Below are 5955 nucleotides of genomic sequence, written 5' to 3' on the forward strand. Positions count from 1 at the left end.
ATCAGCGTACTGATGGAAATCCACCCCAAAGCCACGGATGATCTCCCCCAGCGGCTTCACATAAATATTGAACAGGAGTGGAGAGAGGACCGACCCTTGTGGCACCCCACAAGTTAGGGGCCTTGGGGTCGACCTCTGTCCCCCTGCCAATACAGACTGCGTACGATCGGTGAGGAAGGAGGAGAACCACCGCATAACTTCAGCAAACGGTAGGAGGTCCACCCAATCGATTTGCTGGTAGGTGACGTAGCTCCGGAGGTAGCTTTCCACCATGGCGTTTGCGCGTTCTGCCGCCCCGTTGGTGCTGGGGTGATATGCAGAGTTGAGGCCCTGGGATGTCCCAAGTAGGTGGAGGAAATCCCGCCAGAAGCGTGTGGTATACTGCACCCCCCGATCCGAGATGATACGCCGGGGTGCTCCGTGTAGACGGTAGACTTGCTGAACAAAAAGCCGAGCCAGCCGTTGCGCCGAGGGCAACTCTTTGCAGGGAATGAAGTGGGCTTGTTGAGAAGAGGTCGACAACCGTCCAGATCACAGAGTGGCCATGGCTGTTCGGCAAATCGACAACAAAGTCCATGGCGATCTCCTCCCATGGTTGGGTTGGATTGGCTACTTTCTGCAACAAGCCCATCAGCTTTCCCATGCGGGGCTTCGCAGTGGCACAGACGTGACAGGCCCTCACGTATGTCTCTATATCCGGTTTCAACCTGGGCCACCAGAATTGACGCCGCACCAGATGCAATGTCTTTAAGAACCCGAAGTGTCCGGCCTGCTTGGCGTCGTGACACCGTTAGAGGACAGTGTTCCGTAGGACTTCGGGAACATACAATTTGTCGCCCCTCCAGGCTACCCCCTCTCTCTGTGTTAACAGGCCTGGATGGTCCCGTAGCCACGCATCGTCTAGTACGGCCGCCCGTAAGTCCGGCAGTGTGCCACCCGCCACCGTACGTGTGGCCACTCGTGCTACCCCTTGGCTAAAGGGTGGCATGATTGCCTGTACCACCTCCTCCCTCTTACTGTGGTATTGCGGCATGCGTGACAACGCGTCCGCAAGAAAGTTCTTCCCCCCGGCACATATTTCAGAGTGAACCGGAACTGAGCGAAGTATTGAGCCCACCTGACATGCTTGGGCGACAGGCGTCGGGGTGTTTGTAACGCCTCGAGGTTCTTATGGTCAGTCCATACCTTGAATGGCAATGTCACCCCCTCCAATAAATGTCTCCACGTTGCCAGTGCCCACCGAACGGCGAACACCTCCTTTTCCCAGATAGCCCACACCCTTTCGGTAGTGGTAAACTTGCGGGATGTGTAGGCACAGGGCTGCAACACCCCCTGACTGTTCCGTTGGAGGAGCACCGCTCCGACGGCCACGTCACTGGCGTCGGCCTGTACCACAAAGGGGGCTTCGGGCTTCGGATGGACCAACACTGGTTCTTTGGCAAACAGGCCCTTTAGGTCTTTGAATGCTCTTTGGCACGTCAGAGTCCAACCCAATGGCTGACCCGGCTTTGGCTTGCCGGTCAGATGCTTCGTCCGCAACAGCTCCGTCAAGGGATGAGCAACAGCAGCAAAGGATGGAATAAACTGCCGGTAGAAATTGGCGAACCCCAGGAAGCTTTGCAACTGACGATGTGTCCTGGGGGCTTGCCACTCCAACACTGCCTGTACTTTATGTGGATCCATCTCCACACCATCCCCTGAAATCCGGTACCCCAGATAGTCCAGTCGGGCCCGGTGAAACTCACATTTTGATAGTTTCACATATAGGTTGGCGTTGAGGAGTTTTCGTAAAACCTGCCGTACTAAGCGGACATGCTCCTCCAGGGTCACGGTGTAGATTAGAATGTTGTCGAGATAGACTAGTACCCCGCGGTAGAGGTGCTCGTGTAACACCTGGTTAATCAGTTGCATGAAAACCGCGGGGGCACCCTGCAGGCCAAACGGCATCACTCGGAACTGAAAACTGCCGAGCGGACAGTTAAACGCCGTCTTCCACTCATCTCCACGCCGTATTCATACCCTATAGTACGCCTCCCGAAGGTCTAGTTTGGTAAAGACCCGCCCCTTGCCCAACTGGGCCAGTAGATCCTTCATCAGCGGGAGGGGATACAGATGCTCGACACAAACCGCGTTGAGCCCCCGGAAGTCCACACACAGGCGGAGCGACCCGTCCTTTTTCTCCTTGAACAGGACCGGGGCAGCAATCCAGGAACGGGCTGGTTGGATAAACCCCCTTGCTAAGTTTTGATCGATATACCGCCGTAGTTCTTCGATCTCCTTGGGCGCCATGGCATACATCCGGGGCTTCGGTAGTTTGGCCCCCGGTACGAGTTCGATCGCACAATCCGTCGGACGGTGGGGTGGCAACTGGTTACACTCCCTCTCGCTAAACATGTCAGCCAGGTCGCTATACACGGCTGGGAAAGGGTCCTCCTCCCCCCCTTGTTGCTGGACTGCGGCCGCACACCCCGGGACCTGCTCCTTGGGGCTCACCCCAGGCGGCTGGGGCCCAACACCAAGGTGTAGCTTCCGGTAACCACCCTCCCACCATATGGTCGGACCCCACTTATCCAACCAAGCCAGGCCCAGGATCACTGCCTCTGTCATGGCTGGAGCAACAATAAAGCGAAGGACCTCCCAATGCCCATCCAGTTCCAAGCGGACTGGTTCCGTGACATGAGTAGCTGGGTCCCCCCCTAACAGAGACCCGTCCACCTGCTCAAAACGGACAGGGTGGGCTAGCCGTTGCAGTCTGATGCCACTATCTACTGCTACTGCCCTACTGATTAAGCATCGTGTACACCCGGTGTCTATAAGGGCCCGATATTCCCTCCGCACCCCGGTCTGTGGACTGGTTAAAGCTATAGGCAGGACGAAGGGGCTTACTGGCTCACTCACCATCGGGTCGTCCGCTGTGTCGTCCTCACTGTCAGCAGTGGCTACCTGATACCTTGCCACCGCCGTGGCGTCCTCCTCCACCGGGGCCATCTGTTTAACCGCCGGAGTCAACGACTGCTTTGCTGCCCTCGACTTCTCAGGTCCTTTCTTCGGAGTTGGCGTACCCCGTCCGGCTACCGTGGGACTCCGTGGAGTAGGGGCTGGACATTCGGCTGCCCGATGGCCCGGCTGGTTGCACTGGAAACAGCGAAAGGAGGCCCCAACAAAAGGGCCAGGAGGAGGCCTTGATGGGCCGGCCTGTTGTCCACCATCTCTTGGCTTCACCAATGCCCATTGAGGTCGGCCGGTATCCCCTCCCCCTTTATGGAATTCCCTTAGCCCTGTGTCCAGTTCCACGGCCACTCTGAACCAGTCTTTTAGCCGGGTCGGCACGTCTCCAGTGGGCCTGGTCTCCAAAAACAGATAAGGAAGCAGACAAGGACATGATCTCAAAGGGGAACAGGCCAAGTAAGATGTGTCTCCTGAGCAAGCTTTAAGACGTCTAAGAATGCCATTAGCCTTCTCCACACACCCCGAGGATGGGGGCCTGTAGGCTGAATGAAGCTGCCAAGCAATCCTCAGGGCCCGTGACACCTGCTGGGTAATATCAGAGATAAAGTGGGGCCCATTGTCAGAGCCAATGCCTTGGTAGGGAAAGGAAAAAACAGAACAGTTCTCTTCAGGAGGGCCTCAACCACCGCACATGCCTCGTTAGTATGACAGGAAAAGGCCTCATGCTATCCAGAGAAAGCACCCACAAAAACATGCAAGTACCTGAAACCCCGCATCCATGGCAACCCAGTAAAATCAACTTCCCAAAAAGTAGCAGGATCCTGGTCAGCCTCAAGCCTCCCCAAGGGGAACTTAATAATCTCCACAGGTCATTACATCAACAAATCGCACATTGCTTGAACATTGTGAGGGTCTTGTTATAGATCCTAGGACAAATATAGCCCTTCATAAGAAACTCAGCCATGGCCTCGTAACCCCAATGAGTGCTAGCATGCAAGTTTTGCAAGAGGGCCCATAATCCACGTCCTGGGAGAAGGCATTTCCTGTCCTTCTCCAGCCTATGTTCAACAGAAACAGCACCCAGTCTATAAGCTCTGTGCCCATCCTGTGAAATATATGATGGAGCCAGCACAGGCAAATGTGAGGGTACAAGTGCACCCATATACCAAGGGGACAGGGGACCTGATGCGGCAGACTTTTGCGGTGCGGTTGGCCAAGGCATTTCTCCTTCCATGTTCAATATCAACCCTAACATGGGCCCTCACATGCATGGCAGCTATCGTATGTGGGAGCAAAACAGCACCCAATAGCCTTAAAATGTCCTGCCCATATTTAATAGGAGCAGTGAGTGAACCACACTCCGTCCATAATGCCCCACGTGCATGTATAACACAAACCTCCCCAAATATGTACTGTCTATAAATATAGGAACCGCACCGTCTGATTTCTCTAAGGCCCTCGTCAAGGCAATGAGTTCAGCTTCCTGAGCTGAGGTATCTGCAGGGAGAGCAGCTGCTTCCACTACCTGGTCCAATGTGACCACGGCATAGCCAGCTAGCCTGTCTCCCTGACCCATAAAATTGCTGCCGTCTGTATACAGGTCACTGTCCACCTCCTCCAATGGCTGGTCAATTAGATCCAGCCAGCCAGAAAATACTTCTGTAATAGTCTATACACAATCATGATCACCATCCTGTTCCAGTTGGGGAAGAAAGGTTGCTGGATTGAACCTGCTACTGCGCTTGATATGAACTTGTGGGTTGTCAAGGAGTTCAATCCGATACTGCTCTAGTCAGGAGGCCGTAAGCAAATGGCCCCCCTTAGATGCTAACAAAGCCTGGATAGAATGAGGTGATGCCACTGTGATAGGAGCCCAAAAGGTTAATTGTCCAGCAGCCTCCAAAAGAAGAACAACAGCTGCAGCAGCCCGAAGGCATGCTGACCATCCTTGAGCAAAAAGAGCCAGTTGTTTGGAAAAATAGGCAACAGGGTGAGACCAAGTACCAAGGGTTTGAGTAAGGACCCCAGCAACCACCCCTTTACTTTACAAGGTGAATGGTCTCTTTATCTGTGCCTGTAGTGGCCTGATACAAGGGCATAGCCATGAGAGCAAAGATGGTGGCTTGTAACTTTAGCAAGCAAATACATCCTAAAAGGCATAGGGCAGTCTGGAAGGTATATAAATAAATAAGGCGAATACCACCCATAAAGCATTCCAAAGGGTTGAGTATTGCAGCTGACACAGAATGGCCACTGGCCCCAAAGACCTAGAACGTTTGTAAAGAAGGGCTTCCAAGGGGCTTATTTAATACTAAATGTGATGCTCCTGTACCAATAAAAAAGGTATTGTTTTCCTCTGACTTTGAACTGTATCAGGGGTGAAGAGGAAGAATCATCCATAAGAGCAGGGAGACAAAGGCCCCCAGCCCCTCACCCCCCCTTTATCTGGAGCACGGTTGTGGAACAGCACCCTATAGGATAGTTAGGAAGGGAACATAAAAACATTCCCTGCTCCAGTGGCCAAATGTCATGCATATACACCACCAGATCTGTCCCAGGGCAAAAGACTGCAGTGGGTGTGGGGGTGCCTGGAATTTGGGTGACATTGTCCCATTTCTCTCTCAGTGGTAGGGGGGCCCTATCACTCCTCGCCATCCTCTTCCGCAAGTCCCACTTCTTCCCCCTCCCACTAGGGCAGGGCTTTGTGGGCAGGGAACCCTAGCTCTGTAATGACATATGTAGAAAACCTAGCGCCAGAAACCAACTATAACAAATACGAAAGGCTGCTTCATTTCCCTTCTCTCAGAAAAGTCAAGCCGAAAAATAAAAGTACCAGAGAAAAGGTTTTTTTCTCCCTCCTCCCCCTTCCCCCCCCCCCCCCCAGCCTGTCTCAGTCAACAGCCTCGGGCAGACAGCCAAGAAACACAGAAGGAAAAAGATAAGCACTAACCGTGAACATACCAAAAGAAAGCTGACAGGTTTGCCCTACACACACATAAAAAACAA

The sequence above is a fragment of the Protobothrops mucrosquamatus genome, unplaced genomic scaffold, assembly GCF_001527695.2.
Source record: "Protobothrops mucrosquamatus isolate PMUCROS unplaced genomic scaffold, P.Mucros_1.0 scaffold1236, whole genome shotgun sequence".
In the NCBI taxonomy this organism is placed as follows: domain Eukaryota; kingdom Metazoa; phylum Chordata; class Lepidosauria; order Squamata; family Viperidae; genus Protobothrops; species Protobothrops mucrosquamatus.